At 40.3% G+C, this 17,508-nt stretch overlaps 1 protein-coding gene across 6 annotated transcripts in view; it reads left to right on the top strand.

The window, feature by feature from the left end:
• The window catches only part of NRG1 (neuregulin 1), a 483,648-nt gene that overhangs the window by 244,737 nt on the left and 221,403 nt on the right, over nucleotides 1-17,508 (top strand). Inside the window, exon 1 of one of the 6 annotated variants that reach the window (XM_071580248.1) lies at nucleotides 1,558-1,602. The exons of the other annotated variants lie outside the window; for them this stretch is intronic. The gene's annotated coding sequence lies outside the window, so the exon portion shown is untranslated. Of the gene's footprint in view, nucleotides 1-1,557; nucleotides 1,603-17,508 lie in introns of those variants that run through there. 6 annotated transcript variants of the gene reach the window in all.

Consider the following 17,508-nt stretch of genomic DNA (forward strand, 5'->3'; position numbering starts at 1 on the left):
ATGTAGCTGTGTAAAAATATACATATTCCCCTTCTTATCTTACTTCTTACAGCCCGCCCAAATCCCCACCCCCCACCCTTCATTTTGAGGGGGAAGCACCTGGGGAAATATGTAAATGCAAACACCAACAGGGTCTCAGAGGTCACGACAGAGTCTTTCATTCTTAGTTCAGTAAAGGAAAATTGTCCAAGGCAGAGCAAAAACTAAAGAAAACATAGATCTGTGGAAACTATAAACTTTAGTCTCCATTCCTAGCTCTTCAGGAATCGTGAGGCAGCTCCCAAATAACCAAGTTTTTAAATTATTAAGTTGGAGAAGGGGAGTGTATTCATCTATATGCATCCATCTGAGCCTGTAGCCTGTTCATTCTTGCAACTTTTCATTGCAGTCAAAAAGCTAATATGGGGGGGAGACAAGGTGTAAGGAAAAGAAATGAGTTTATCCTTTAATGTTGCAGTGGCAAAAGTATGGGTGAACAGGGAAAATGTAAATCACCTTGGGACTTCTCACAGAACCACAAGTGCTGTCAGCACTACCTTACATTCCAGTCTCAGAAGACCCTGGACTTTCTCTTGTCTCTGTTTCCCATTGATTTGAGGCAGTGCAGGATCTGACCTGAAGCAGCAGAAACACGCAGGCTTTGGAGCTCCACTGTCATGGATATTTCTATCTTCTAGTGCCTGGTGTCTGGCTCTTTAGGTCAGCAGTATGTTTAGTAGCAGGTCTTTTCTTCACTCAGTCCAATTTTTTTTCTTGTGTCTGCTTTGGTGGGAGACTACTTCAATCCATTTATCCAGGAGTCTGTTAGACATCTGTAGAGCTTTTACTGTTTGCTTGTTTTCAAAAGTGAGAATCAGATAAAATAAATTAGGTTTTAGTCATCATTACACATGTATTCAGCAGTTAAGTACTGCAGTATTCAGTGTGTCAGTTAACAGATCAAGATTTAATATGCTGATTGTTGAGAAAGCATTTATCATGAAAATGTGTATGTCTAATAAAATGTACAAGGCAGGCTTATGTATATGGAAATTATTTGACCAGTTGAATTTCAAGTACTTCTTACAAAGGTATAGAGGAGACACCAGAAAAACAGACTTCTGACTTTGTGTAATCACAGCCACATTGGTTTTGTTCAGTCAGAGGACATTAGTATTAAATTATTTGTTCTTTATACTCAGTAAAAAACAGAGGAATCTCAGGGAATAACAGAGAGATAGACAGTAGAGAAAGGTTCTCAAGATGTTTTCTGAAGCATTTCCCTGACTTCTCTCAAACTCCAGGGATGAGATGGGGAATCATAGCACTGCAGTCATGAAGAGCGGCAGTGAGCACATGGGGACCCATGTAACCAAAACTATGTGAGTGTTTTGATCACCCTGAAGAGGATGGGTTTCAGCAGCTGGAAGGATCTGGAGCTGTGAAGTGTTGAAGCCCCTTTCTTCTCCAATATTACTCTTGACCATTACTCATACAGGTACTGAAATGAAAGGATCAAAAGTCTGCCTCATACGTGATATGGGAACTCATCTGAAACCTAGCAAATATGGATGCTCTTCCAGTATTGTAATGGACCTCACAGTAAGACAGTTAAAGAATCAGGTACTTTATTAGTTTGATAAATTCATGCTTGCATTTCTGTTTTCCTTCACCATCACTTTCTCTCTGTGAATTCATGTTTTCATTAGCTAAATGTGAAAACTCTTGAAAATGAGAAAGTCTGCTGCTCCATACAGGTTACCAACAGTGTGAATCATGTCCCCAAAGTCATCTCTCAAATACATAAATCATCAGTGGAAAGCTTCTCAGGCTGTGAGAACCAAATGCCACAGTTCTTAATGAAGGCCCAAGCACTCCTTTACAAATCACCCCATTTCATTTTAATGAAGCAATTGCCTGTGAAACTTACAGTTGATATGCTGCATTGTAACAAAAGGTTTTGTCTGTGTATTTTCTGTTTTTGGAGAAAATATAAATTGTTTATAAAACAGAAAGATTGAATAGGGCAGCTCATTTGAAATGTGCACTTTTCTTGTTCCAAGCTGTTGCCACTGTGAAAAAAGTCTGAAACACTGACACAAGTCACTATAGCTGAGATTGAGTGCCCCTCAAACTCTTTACCATCCAGTCAATAAACAAGAGATAAAATGAACAGCAAATGTCAACAGTGTATTTCCATTACACACACACACACAAGAAAAAAAATATAACCAAAAAAACATAACCAAAAAAGCATAGTTGTATCAGCTATATAAATATAATTTGTTAATTATGAGCAATAAAGGCTTATGGGGTTTTTGAGAAGTGGCTAAATTCCTTAACTATCCTTATCTAGACAATGGAGATGAGAAGGAAGTCTTCTTTCCTCCAGTGAGAAAAAAATGTCAGCAAAACCCGTTTTGATTAGTACCCTGTTGGGGTTTTTTTTTGTACAGAAAACAGTGTTTATGGTCATGGAGATCTTATTTTCCATTCTGGGGCATGGCAAACATTGGAGCTTGAAGTCCTCTGTATTCTACAGATGTTGTCAAAAGCTCTAAAATCTAAAAAGCTCTTTAAGTAAAAAGAAAGTTGCAGTTTTCATATGGTAACTGAAAGTAGAAGAAGGTGCTTCAGCAGAAGCCATACATTTTCTTGAGCTTTTGACGACATTGCCAGCATTGGAAATACTGGTATGTGAAATGGCAGAAGTTGAACCAGCAGTTTCTTCTGGAATGCATATCTCCTCTAAGGTGGCCTTTGCTAGGACAGAATGTAGTTATGCTGAGCAAAGATTTTGGGTCCTTCTTGAGGGAGTAAGAACACTAGGGTACAAATACGAATAAGTTTTGAGATCAAATATTTGCATACTTACCACAATATCACAAAAAATCTCACAAAACAAACAAACAAAAAGCAAAAAAAACCCAGCCCCCCCCCCCAAAAAAAACAACCAAAAAACCCATAGCATCCCACCAAACAAACAAAAAAAAACCCAAACAAACCTCAAAAACCCAAAAAACCCCCTAAGATTGGATTCTTCACAGTTTACATACAGCTGGTCCAATGTGGTCTGATGCAAATGACAACATGAAGATGAGCGTTTGCCTTGATAGACTTCAAGGATACTCCTTGCCCTATTTATATGATGGAGATTGAACAGCATCCTTTGAGACTGCTTGGAAACCTGTTGGCACAAATTTGTTCTTATTTCTACATTCTTAGTCACTATGAATCATTGACTTCTTTGGACAAGCTGCAGCCTCACCTATAAAGAGATTTATTTGTAGGCTTTTAAAACAATGTGCGGATGAAGGAAGAATTGCTTATTTTGGTTAACCACCAGATTGTTAAGCTACACTCACAATGCATAAGTAAACAGAATGTTCAGTTATAAAATTTGGCTCCATTCTAATATAAACATCATCTATCCTCCAAGGCTGCATTTTCAGGAGAAATTGGGATCATACCACACAGCATCCCCAGTTATCATCTTCTTTTTATCTAGGCTTCTCTGTTGAGAATAAATCATTTTCATTAAATCACAGATTTTCCATTATTATTAGAAAAAATAATAAACTACCATTCTGTGTCTTGCAAAGTGCAATAGTTTGCTAGCTCTGAATGTGACATAAAAGCATTCTTCTTTGAGCTGATTATAAAAGGGTTGCAAAATGTTGGAGTTTCTGATAGCATTTAGATAAAACAGTATTTTACAAATGTTTAAGGGTTTAGCCATTTTTATTCTCTATGCATCCCAAAACCCACGTCTACACTTCTCTAGATTACAGGTGTTAGAGCACCAAAACAACTCAAACTTAGCTAACCACAAACTTACAGTTCTCCAGTCATGGAAACAAAATATAGCACAGACAGACCTGGAAACAAGATAGATACCGCTGCCTGCAGCTCACAATGCTGCGGCCAGATTAAATACCTTCATACTACTGTGCAGTGTTCAGAATATTTTTGTGCTTTTCTGTCAAGATGCCATGTTTTGAAGGAAGAACAATAATGTTCCTATTTAATAAATTTTGTTGGAGTTCCTAGGAGTAGAACTCCCTAGGTTCCTCTTGGTCACACTGAAGTGAGATTTTTGTGCTGGACCAGTGTCAACTACTGCATTGATGCAGTCTATAGTATGCTTACCATGAGTCTGAGCCAGTGGGAAAAGCATGAGAAACTTTCAAAAGCAAATATAAAATTGCCCAGTATTGGGAACACAATGAGGACATGTAATTTCCTAGTTTGTTTCTGCTCTCCATAAGTATTTGGTATGCAAGTAATTCCAATCTTATGATCCCTTCTTTGGAAATCCCTTTGCTTATAATTGAACTTCACTACTAATACACAGGGTCAGATCCAAGGTCCATTAAACCAAGTAGCTTTACTTTGGGTGACTACGTTTAATGAAGAAAACAGTAACACAATGCCACTTCCAGAATTAAAGCCAAAGTAGTATCCCAAAGCACATGGGGCAAGATCTTCACAACACAGCTATGCCTACTCATTTTGGGCATATCATCAAGAGATAGAGGAATAGATTAAACTGCTTCCTTTAATTGTTTTGAGGGCCTGCTCCTTTTTTGCCTATTGCTTTTGCATCTGTCATTCGAGGAAATCAGCAGGGCTTGAAACGGGTTCATCTCCCTTACATGTCTTGAAGTTTTTTGTCCATGAATTATTTCTAACACCCGTGGCCTCACCTACTGAGCTAATGAATTTGGAGGCAGTGGCACTGCTGTTTTGCATGCTGAGATTCCCCTTCTTCCCAGATCGCCTTCAGACACAAGAAGTCCCTCATCTAACCCAAGGAGCATCGTGAGTGTGCCAAGTAACTCTGAGTGAAGGAAGAACACTTTCAGAAGTATTGACTAAGGCTGAATCAGCTATAGGTGCAAGAATTCACACGTACTCTCACTGATGGATGAAAAAATGAACTCAGAAAGTGAATGTGCTGGCCAGGTTTAGAAGAAAAGTTGGGGCAGGGGGTGGCACCTCTCCTCCTTTCACCTTCCTTTCTTCTTCCCTTCACTTCTCCAGAGAAGAAAACATTAACTTTGAGTGCTAGCAGTCTGGGTTTTTAAAGTGTGCTAAGTTCTTGGGAAGTAGCACTGAACTGGGCCTGGATTGCATAACTGTGTGTAACATTAACTCCTGTGATAAACCAGATAGGTCCAACCTATCTCAAACAGCACATATTAAATACATTATTTATTCTGTGCTTCTCATTCTCCACTGTGAAAATAAGCTAATAGCCTCTAGTGTCATCATGGTGTTAATTGCATGTTTATGAGCTTTCAGATAATGGAATAATGAAAGCCATAATAATTGAGGAAATAAGTATCGGTTCTTTTTCATCCAATTTTAAATATTGTGTAACTACTGGAGAATGAAGAAAAACTGGAGATAGGAAATATATAAACATTAGAATGGGGACAATTCCACTCTTTGGAATATGAGACTAATAATGATACATTCTTACCACATAAACCACATTACTTCTCCCCTGAGCACCACATAAATTTGAGGTCAGGTTGTTGAAACCTGGATCATGATACACCCACAAAAAAAACAACTAAACTAAGGCATTATCTAAAATTTCAGTGCTTAATAATGCAAGCTTAAAGCTCTTCTTGTTTAATTGTCCATGCAAATATATACTGAGAGTAAGAGCTTAATCTTTTTCCTTTTTACTTTTGAGATATAGATCTTGATAATCTCTTATTTGTAACTAATACAGCTATAATTCTGTCAGGAAGTTTTAGTGGTAACAGAAACCCCAAGATGAAAACTCCAGATACCTTATCTCCAAGCTGAATATAGTTAGAAGGACCTCGTGAGAACTGAAAGTGAAAAGTTTGTTGAAGTGAATATGAGTGCTAATTTAATGGTAGTTTTACTGCTGCAGTCCTTTCTACAGACTTCATCTGCAGAAGCTGGGTTATATCCTTGAAGCTATGTGGTGCACTGGGCCATGATAAGAGTTCATGTCTTCCTGTGTGTGCTGTTTTGAACTCCATCAGGATGACAGAAGCCAGCCTTCACCAGTCTGCAATATGGAACTGGATCCTGCCCTTTGCTCAGCAAGGCCAGCAGCAAACCATGTGGGGAAGGTAGCAGTGAATTAAGGGATGTAGCAGTGCCATCCCATCTGTGTGCCAGTAGACTGTCTTCCTGTTTCTAAGATGGGGTGAGTTTGTTTCTTGCATGTATTTATTTTTGAGGCATATACAACAAAGAGTTCTACCTTCTTGTGCTAACATTCACATTTCCCTTCTGCCTGTGATCTGAATCATCCTCTGTGCTAAAAGCAAGGAAATGTCTCACAGGCAGTGGAGAGGGAAATTCCACCTGACCTGCAACATGCCGTAGGGAATTTGTAGGGAAACTAAATGTTTCTTACCCCCTGCCAGGCACTGGCCCCGATCACCACAGTGTACCAGCACACGATCTTCACTGTGACTAACATCATTCAGAGCCAGAAAAAGGAAATACTTTTCTACTACAACATGTCATGCCAGATGTTTCCTGCAGAACTGTCCCAATGCTCCCTGAAATTGGTCACATCTGTGTAAGTGTTCCCCTGATGCTTTTACCTGGCAAGAGCTTCCTAGGTCTTGTCTCACCCATGTGAATGTTGCCCTTGGAAAGGAGACTTCAGGGGAATGTGAACAGCTGCTGTTTCACTGAAGTTCCTGAAACTGCCTAAGAAATCATGATTTGTAGGTACTTGACTGCTGCACACAGTTGTAGCAAAGGAGATTCCTCAGCTGCTTCTTTTAAACCTGTGACAATTGAATAAATGAAATGAAAATGAAAGTGTTCTGTTCTTGGTGTCTTTTTCAGTGGACCAGACTCAAAATCTTCCCACAGACCTATACAAGTTCAGAATATTTTGGGGGTTTACTACAGAATCACAGAATCATTTAGGTTGGAAAAGATCTCTGAGATCATAGAGTCCAGCCTCTGCCTAAACACCACCTTGTTAACTAGACCATGGCTGTACATGCCATGTGCAGTCATTTCTTGAACACTTCCAGGGATGGTGTCTTCACCACCTCCCTGAACAGTCCATTCCAATTTTTAACACTTTCTGTGAAGAAATTCGTCCTGATGTCCAGCCTCAATGTCTCCTGGTGCAGCTTGAGGCTATGATCTCTTGATCAGTTGACCTCCCAGGCAACTGTCACTAGTTGTCTGGGAGAAGAGACTGGCCCCCACCTGGCTACAACATCCTTTGCAGTAGTTGTAGAGAGTGATAAGGTCTCCCCTGAGACCTTCTTTTCTCCAGCATCCTCAGCTATTCCTCATAGGATTTACACTCTAGAACTTGCACCAACTTTGTTGCTCTTCTCTGGACATTCTCCAATACCTCACTGTCTTTTTTACAGTGAAGAGCCCAGAACTGCATACAGAACTAGAGCTGTGGCCTCACCAGTGCCGAGTACAGAGAGACAATCACTGCCCTGGTCCTGCTGGCTACAATATTTTCAATACAAGCAGGGATACCATTGGCCTTCTTGGCCACCTGGGCACACTGCTGGCTCATGTTCAACCAGCTGTCAAACAGCACTCCAACATCCTTTTGTACTGAGCTACTTTCCAGCCATTGTCTCCCAAGCCTGCATGGTGGGGTTATTTTGGCTGAAGTGTAAGGACCCAGCACTTGACCTTATTGCACCTCATACCATTGGCCTCAGCCCATCAATCCAGCCTGTCTAAATCCCTCTGCAGACCCTTCATACCCTTCCAATCCTCCCACTCAACTCAGTGTCATCTGTTAACTTACTGAGAGTACACTCAATCCCCTCATTCACATCACCAACTGTGGTGGGTTCACCTCATCTAGCTCAGTTGGTAGAGCATGAGCCTCTTAATCTCAGGGTTGTGGATATGAGCCTCATGTTGGGTGCCAAAAAGTACTGTGGTGGGTTCACTGTGGCTGAATGCCAGGTGTCCACCCAGCTGCTCTATCACTCCCCTTCCCAGGCAGACAGGTGAGAGAGCAAGGTGGGAGGAAAAAGAAATAACACAAACTATGTGTTGCAATAAGGCAGTTTATGCAAAAAGAAAAAGAAATGAAATGTGCAAACACACAAAGCAGAAGCTAGCAGCTAATCTCAGCTGCCCATAAGCAGTGATGGTCGACCACTTCTCTGAAAAGCAGAGCTCCAGCATATGTACCTGTTGTCAGCAGGAAACCATTACGAGACAATGGATGCCTCCCTTCCGGCTCCTTGCCTCAGTTTTATATCTGGGTTGATGTCATATGGCATGGAATATCCCCTTGGTCAGTGTGGGTCAGCTGGCCTACCTATGTTCCCTCCCAGTATCTTGCCCCTGACTGAAGAAGAAAAATTTTACAGCACTGCACTCAACAGTAAACAAAACACAGGCTTGTTATCAACAATTTTCTGGCTAACAATGCAGAGCACAGCATTTCAAGGGCTACTATGGGAAAATAAATTCTGGCTTAGCCAGACTCACTACGCCAACAAAGATATTAAACAGGACTGGGCCCACTACTGAACCCTCAGGAACACTACCAAGTGGATGTAGCTCAATTCATCAGCATCCTCTGGGCTTGGCCATCTAGACAGTCTTTAACGCAGCAAATACTGCACCTGTCCAAGCCACGGGCTGTCAGCATTTTCAGGAGAATGTTGTGGGAGATAGTATCAAAAGCTTTGATGAAGTCCAGATAGACAATGTCCATAACCTTTCCCTCATCTGCTATGTGCATCACATGGTCATAAAAGATGATCAGGTAGGACCTGCCTTTCCTAAACCCATGCTGGCTGGACCTGATTCCCCGGTTGCTCTGTAAGTGCCATGTGACCACTGTCAAGCAGTCTGTTCCATAACCTTTTCTGGCACGAAGGTCAGGCTGACAGGCCTGTAGTTCCCTGGATCCTACTTTCAACCTCTTGTGGATGGGTATCACACTGGCTAACCTCCAATATTCTGGAACTTTCCAGTTATCCAAGATTGAGGATAAATGGTCTAGTGTGGCTTGGTGACGTCTTCTGCCAACTCCCTCAGTATGCTTGGATGAATCCACCCGGTCCCATAGACTTGTGAGGATGTAAAAGACACAGCAGGTCACCAGTGATTTCCTCCTGGACCATAGGCTGTCTGTTCTGATCCCTGCCTGTGTCTACCACAAGCTCAGGGGGCTGATTGCCTGGGGATAACTGGCCTTACTGTTAAAGACTGAGGCAAAGAAGGCATTAAGTGCCTCAGCTTTTTCTTCATCCTTGATGGCTATGTTTCATGCTCAGACTGAGTTCTATCTGAGCTTTTGTCTTTCTAGTTTTCTCTCTACATGACCTAACCACATCCTTGTTCTCTTCCTGAGTCACCTGCCCCTTCTTCCAAAGGTTCTAAATGCTTTTTTTTCAACCTAAGTCACTACTAAAACTCCATGTTCAGCCAGGCTGGTTTCTTCCCCCACAGCTTGTCTGTTTGCACATGGGGATGGCCTGCTCCTGTGCCTTAAAGATTTACTTCTTACAGTGCATCTAGGTTTCTTGGACCCTTTTCTTATTAAGAACTGTTTCTAAAGGGACTCTCTGAACCAGTGTCCTGAATAGGCCAAAGTCCACCCTTCGGAAGTCCAAGGTAGACATTTTACTTACTTTCCTTACTTTCCCAATGATTGAAAACTGTATCATTGCATAGTCACAGTGCCAACAGCCTCCACCCATCACAACTCCCAGCAGCTCTTCTCTGTTCATGAAAAGCTGGTCTAGCAGGGCACCGTGACTTGAAGGCTTAATTACTAGCTGTATCAGGAAGTTATCTTCCACACACTCCAGGAACCAAGTTAGTTATTTTATGTCCTCTGGCAAAAAGAAGGAAATTATCCAGTGAATTGTAATCTTTGTGGTATTTCTGGCTTTGTCAGAAGAAATATTTCTGCAGAGTTTTAGAAAATGACACTTTTGGTTATTGTCTTAAATAGATCTCCAGACTGTATAGGCACTGCAAAAACATAGGAAGAAACACTCTTCCTGTTCCAAAGTGCTTAAGACACACATTATAACTACACCAGAAATATTTTACTGGCATCAAAGTATGAGTATACTGCCTTTTTCCATTGCTACATTTGTATGTCTATATTCTAGTTTTTCCAATCTGAACCAAGGTGACCTACAGCATTCTGTCAGTAGAGACTGCCTCTCTTCACATTCCTGGCTGAAACTGTGGCAAGTGAGACCTGAAGAGCACATCTGGTCCTCACTGAGGACAATGCACTTTTCTCATCTGTGTCAAGGGCTACATGGAGACCCAGCATTTCTAAGCATCGCTGACATAGCTGTTTAGAGACCTTGTTTTTCTTATATGTTACAGATTCATGAACAAGGTCAAGAAAGTGGGCAGTCTTTTTTGACTGAGATTTTCCAGTCTTAGTTTAGCAACAGGATGGGAGGAAGGCAGGGAAAGGTCTGGTTCAAAGTGGGCTTCTGACTTTTCTGATCTTTTCTTGTCCTTGTTCCAAAACTGTGTTTAGCACAGCTGATGCCTGTAAGATAAGAAATACCCCAGATTGTGATGACCTCACTATACCTATTAGGGACTGTTTCACTGTGTCCAAAGACTGCTTTATAAACAGCATCTTTGCCTAAAAGATGTCCTGGTTGCCAGATGTGGAGGTTTATTCACTGGTATACATGGAAGACGTGACAGCCTCTTGGGATTTTACAGGATGAGTCATTGGATAGTGACTAAGAATGGTTATTCATTGGTAGCTGACAACTAAACAATCTTCCAGGCTTATGGGACAGCATCCATCAAAGCTTTGCAAAAAGTTGACTTTAACCCCATATTTAGTTATGAGGATTTACGTTGCACATCATGAATAACATTGTGATTCACATGTCTCAGAGATGTTCAGAAAACTCTTACCATAAGAGTTCCTTGTCATATTTATTAATCATAACATTCCCAGAAGCAGATCCTCCCATACACTATGACAGTTGAATGCAAGTCTTCTCCATCTGTTTCCTAAGTAGGAAACAGAGGACAGAAAAATAAGAAGAAACCTGTAGCTACTTCCTGTGAACAGGAGTAAAGGCACTTACTCAGGACTACTGACTACTGACTCAGGACTACCATGAAGAGAGGATATTAATTTTTCAGAACAGGGTGATCCCTCTTTTGCTGTCTCTGGAGTTTGTTGCACTGGTGGAAGAGCTGTCTCCATATCTTGAATGAAGACATTAGATCCAAAAGTGCAAATCCTTTACTTCTGAATTCCTGGAGTGTTTCTAGGGAAACAGTCACAGAGGTGGTTCTCTTATGCAAAGCAGCAGGCACATGAAGATATGAAAACTCCCTCCTCTGTAACTACCTGCTCTGCATAAAAGAGCTCTGCTTAGAACGCTTCAAGGAGCAAGGATAGAGATCCTGCAGAAAGTTCACAGGGACATACAGATGACTTTGCAAACAAGTACCACTACTGTATTCTAAAGAGCGAGTTTTTCCAGCCACATACATTTGCTGCACCAGCATCCAAATGTATACAGTTTGAGTCAGAAGTTGTCAGTGGAAGAAAAGGGAAGAACAATTACAATTTTTTTTAATTCTGTGTAGAAAAAAACACATTTTAAAACTTCATTTCCTCTGAACTCCAATGAAGAATTCTTTAAAAAAGTAAGCATGGTTCAAAATTAGAAACTCAAGTCTGTGTCTAAACTAAAGTCCTTATTACTGTGCATTTTTTTAAAAGCTCATCCTATTTGAAATCTGCAGCCCTCCTAAAATTACTGTCACGTTCACATAAGAAATACCTCAAATGCCAAATATTTGTGGGATAATTGTTGTTTACTTGACATTTTTTGCTGCTCTGATTTCAGCAGACATACACTTGCGCAGTTCAACCATTAAGCTTAACATAACCACTTTGCAAAATTAAAGAATTCAGCTGTTTGCATTTGCCTGCTAATTGCTGAGAGCAGCCATCCACACAAAGGATTAAGTGACTATTATTCCTCAGAATAATATGAGTCTTATTCTGCAGGAAGTCTGAAAAATGTCTTTTGGTACTTTCATGTATAGCATCTGTAAGAATAAATTAATGGAGTTAAAAATATGTTTGGGCTTATATATCAAATTCCACCCTGATGAGCTTTTAACTCCAGAAAAACATTTTGGAATGGAAGTAGTAATTGGCTCTTAACTTCCATCTACTAGTAGTGAACTGCTGTGTTACTACAAGAATGAAACAGCTCAATAAAAAAAAAAAAACAAAAACAAAACCAAACCAAAACAAATAAGCCATCAAGTCCAAAAGCATTTGAAAACTTGCAGTAGGCTTTAATGAAGACAGCAGACTCTTCTGGGATAGGGGTGCTGAAAACAACACAGCAATATATAATCAAATCAATACTTTATGAGTCACTACAAATATGCCTTGCCATGGTGCCTAGAAACTAGAATTATATTCTTCTCTTAAACATTTTTAAGTTAGTGGAGCTTATTTCAGAATTTTTACAAGCAGATGGTACTTTTAAAAGATTTGCTTCCCTTTACACTGATAACTCCTCCATAGAGTTCATCAGTAAGAAATCGAGGAATACATCCTGAGGCAGTAATTTTCAGAGTGTTCTGTTCAGTTTGACTAATCTGCTATGTAGACATCTCAAGGGTTTTTTCCCTGGTTAAATAAATATGGAGGCTTTCACTAACTCTAGCACTTGCTGCTCTGCAAGTAGCAATGACACTAATTTAGCAAATGGCTACACTGAATTTACATATAAATTATTAGATAGCATCTCTGCATAGATAAAAGTAATTTTATTGCCTTTATAGCTTTCACAAGGGGCTGATATCTAGGGTTGTGGTTCTTTGGTGCATCTTAGTGATGTCCATGGAGCCTCATAAGCAAGGGGCTGTGTCTGCACAGGAGGGTGTGATGCTGTGTAGTGACACTGCTGTGGATAGCAGGAGATGCAGCTGAACAAGTGAAGTGCCATAGCTTCACACCTGGCTTGAACTTGGAGTAACTAGCTGTCCAGCTGGGCAGGGCGATGAGTTAGTGCTGGCTCAGAACTGACTCCTGGACCATCACTCAGCAACTCACTGTTCTCAGTCATGCTTTCAGAAAGACATATGCTTCTAAAGTCACATCTCACAAGCTTTTGCCAGTGTGTGAATTGCTGGGCGTATTCTCCAGACAAATATAGACCTCCATGTACAGCTGAAGTGTGCATGTATTATGATTTCTGACCCTGCTTCCTGTGCCATCACCTTTGATGTCAGGTGACACTGGCTAGAGTCACTGGAGAAAGGATGGATTCAGCTGCAAGGCTTAGGCATACAGCAGCTCCTAGAAGCAGCCATCTCTGCCATTACTGGGGGGAACAGCAGTCTCCAGACCAGTTTTGCAATTTCAGCAGCTACTTTGCTTCCCATGGCAGCAGCAGCATTGCCTTGGTGTAGTATCTGTTGCTCACCTTTAGGCAAAATTCAATGTTGCCCTAATGTCTGAGAAGACCCTCCATAAATGTTACAGGCTTGTATTGTTCTGGGGTACTCATGGATCTGGATTCTGAGTTAACTACTTCTGCACATGCCTTAGCAATACTTAATAGACCCTCATGGCTTAGAACATCTGCTGTAGGATGTACATGTGCTTGCTGCAATAACTGCAATCTGAGGGATGTTGGAAAAAAGCCTCACTTCAGAGAAGTTCTTTAACTTTACTCTGGTTTTGCTTTTGACTATAAAATCTACTGAGCTTCCATTATTCCAAGTAAAGGTTTTTCATCTGTTCTCTCTTGTGTAATCTTTGATCTGCAAAAAGTGTTTCTTCATTTCATGTGATTGTCTATACACCTGTTTCATCTGCAAAACTGGCCACGTTACCATGTTCTGGTAACCAAGCTGGTTTAGAGCAATGTGTGTCTCATCATCAGTACTGGTAGTTTTGAAAATTAATTTGAAACCCTTTCAATCCAGGCAGTACCTGTAGTTTAGCACTGAGTTGTGCAGGAGCAACCTAATGACTCCTAGGTCTTCTTTGCTTTGCAGAGCTAGAAAGGGGAAGAGCTGGCCAGGATTTATTTTATGGTTACATTCTTACGAGATCAGTATGTGATTAATGACTGCTTTGAGCCTGTTAAAGGCATGATCAGTCTATTCTGTAAATGGCTATAAACAAAGCAGGAGAAGGTAATGTAGTTAATTCAAAGCCAATGTTTATAAACAACTTGTCAAACTTTATCACTGTTAGTTAATGTCTATTAATAATGTATTAATGTTTTATAAACTATTTACAAATGGAACCGTAATATAGGAAGAAACTTATGCAACTCAGTTCTATGCTTGTGGTTAAGTATAGAATCTTCTTCAGCTGCTCAGATTGCATGGGTATTTCTTCTGAAGTCCAGAGAAGTAGTACTGCACAAAAACTAGAGGTTATCGGCCTTGATAAACACAAAGATGAAATGTTGACAGAAAAAAACCAATGCACACCATTCAGTGGGTCCTGATTTGGTAGCCACCTACTACTAATTGAATTCACCCTAATAGTCTACCCTGATCCCTCTCCAAATGACTGAATGCTGAAAGTTTGTCATATTTGGTTGTTGCTCCCAAGACTCATGTTGGATAAATACAGAGAGGATAACTTTGCTATGTAATTTTAAATAACCGGATCACACTACACTTGGATCTCCTAAACCATGAGTAAAGTAAAGTGCTGCTGAACAGGAAATTATTCACTAGCCTTAAGTAAAGAAATGAGCAGACAATCCTCTGGATTTTCAACCAGGAAATCTTAGGCTCAGGTATTTCAATGGAACTCAACACAGATGTCTATACCTCCTTGACCCCTCCCTTCCACATGATAGCTACAGCAACAAAATGAAAAGAAGAAAGTTGATGTTCCTTCTTCCTGTAACTCACCACTGATTTATGCACAGTTCAGTTTATTGGATGTGTAACAGAAGTGTGACATTTTATAAAGTCATATTCACTCTAAAAGGAAAAAAAAAAATAAAGATCAGAATAGTGGTATGATAAATACTTCAAGACAATAGGAAGCAATAATGTGTTTCAAAATGTTAGCTAAACCTACCAATGGATCCTTCTTGTGGCATCTCATGAGCTTCAGCCAACACCACTCTGAATCTCAGCTTCCTTCCTAGCCTTTCCCTCCATGCAGCATCATATAGTCTGGGAAGAGAAAGCCAACATGAAAGTGAATGCATTCCCTGAGATAAGTGTTTTTATTTTCTTGGGTTTTTTCCAGTTCAATGTGAGCTGTAATTTGTTGAGGCTGACCAACAAGGCAACATTGCTATATATGCATGAGGCAGTGAAACTCTCAGCACATGTTCAGGGTTACCTTGAAATTAACAGATGAGGGACTGTATGGCCCATTGAGTTGTTTCTGATGATGCAGCCTCACTATAAAGAATGACCTGTGCTGTTAGTCTTCATCTGGCAAACATAGTCATTAATGTTAGACAAGACAGACTGGCTCTTTTAGACTGTAATGCAGCTTCTTCAAAAGTGATATGAACATGACATTTTACTGAGCTGTATTTAGGTGAGGGACAGAAATGATTATATACAAGAAAACATTACCACTAGTGAAGATAAAGAAGAAGAAGGTGATATTTTCCAAAACCAGTCTGTTATAAAAGCCCAAACTTGTGTATAATTTGTTTTAATTGAAGGTCTGTTCGAGGAACTTGAAAATTCACTGTCTGTGCTGCAAAAATAAGCACTAGGAAAAAAACACTGTATGAATCACACAAAGCAAGAAAATTAAAGTAATACCTTTCAAACTATTTCAGTCATTTAAGAGTTATTGCCAACATTTGGAAAACGATGGGCCTATGAGACTAAAATTTTTTGCCAATCAGTGAGACACAGGTTCCTAAGTGCCTACAGACCCCTGTATGCAAAGATATCGAAATGGAGTTTTAAGAAAATGTGTCCTAATACAGCAGAGCAGAAGACATTGGGATATTGGCAAGTCACAAGCCTGGACCAAACTACGTTCCACCTACTGTATGTCACCCTGCACAGGATGCATCAACAGCAGACTTCAGCTAGCTCTGCAAAATCATCAGAGTTTGCCATAAAAGGCTGCAAAATATGGCAGATTAAGTTTTGAGTCGCCATAGAGATCTCCTTAGGCTAAAGCAGATACTGCTTGTGATGTATGAAGAATAAACTTTTGTAGCATTTCTGTGTTAACTCATGATCTGTCCAGGCCCCCCAGGAAAAAGCATCACATAGGACAGTTTTGGGGCATTTTTATTAACTATTAGTAAAGAAAGGGAGAAATGTGAAATATTATCTTTCTGCCTCTTTAATGTCTCTTTTGGTTGTGCTTCTCATTAAAAAACCCTGATGTTTAACAATTAAGACAGCTCTGTTTAACCATGCCTGAGTCTGGTTTTATAGGAAACATGATGGCATCTGACACATGAAAACAACACATCAGACAATTACTCTCACTTGAGAATCAACAAAAGCTCTCCTTCATAAAAAATGATGGGAAATTATCCAGAAATCCACACTGCTTCTTTCATTTTCCCATTGATTTCTGCTTTGGAGATTTGCCAGCAGACTGTGCTCAACTGTCATGAACTTTATGGTGCACTCCATTTGATGTGGGAGTGAGACTTACAGGTTAGCTCCTTTATCAGTTTATTCTAGGTTTGGTGCTTCTACGAAAATGTACAGCTTCACCAAGCTATTTGTGTCTTCTCTTGCACTGCACTCACCTGCCAACTAGACTGGCAAACTGTGCCAAACATCTTCGCAGCAGTGCTGTGGCTGGGGTCAAGAGCATTTCCTTTCAGTCAGTCTCTGGACAGCTGTAAGCATTGACCCATATGCTCTCAGTGTAGTGAATGAGTTTGAAAACTGTTGATTCAGAGCTGAAAAAGAGACTTTTTGACGCCTTGCCCATTAACACCAGCAAAGCTGTACACTCCTAGCAGCAGCCTGGTTGTCAGTGAGCAGATGATAGAAATAATGCGAGCACTTCTTCACAGGCAGACTGCAACAGCAGCTCTGTCATGTCACTAGAGACACTGGGTTTGCATTGAAACAGAGGAGAAACCTTTGCACTCTCAGTTTAGCAAAAGTAGAGCATTGTTAAATGATATACTGAGGGAGATGTAGAGCACACACTTTGACAATTAAGACAGTTTTTTAAAAAGCTCGGAACAGGCTTCAATGAAAGAGAAAATGAGAAGTCAAATCAACAAACCTCTAGAATTGAGAGCACTTTTATCCTAAAGCCAGCACCCAAGACCTGCACACATGGAAATTTCTTCATTTCTCAACGAGGTGAAAAGGACTTCTTTCTTTGTCTCTTTATTTTGTTGAATGCAAAAAGGAACTAACAGAAAAGCTCTTTACTTAGGTCTCTTGCTGGTCTGCACAAGTGTATTTTGCAAGGACTGTTTCTTTCATCCCAGGCTGATTTTTGCTAGACCAGCAAATTACAGAAATTTCAACATGATTTTCTGATGAAAGTAGAGGGACTTTCAACATCTC

The sequence above is a fragment of the Pithys albifrons genome, chromosome Z (genome assembly GCF_047495875.1).
Source record: "Pithys albifrons albifrons isolate INPA30051 chromosome Z, PitAlb_v1, whole genome shotgun sequence".
In the NCBI taxonomy this organism is placed as follows: domain Eukaryota; kingdom Metazoa; phylum Chordata; class Aves; order Passeriformes; family Thamnophilidae; genus Pithys; species Pithys albifrons.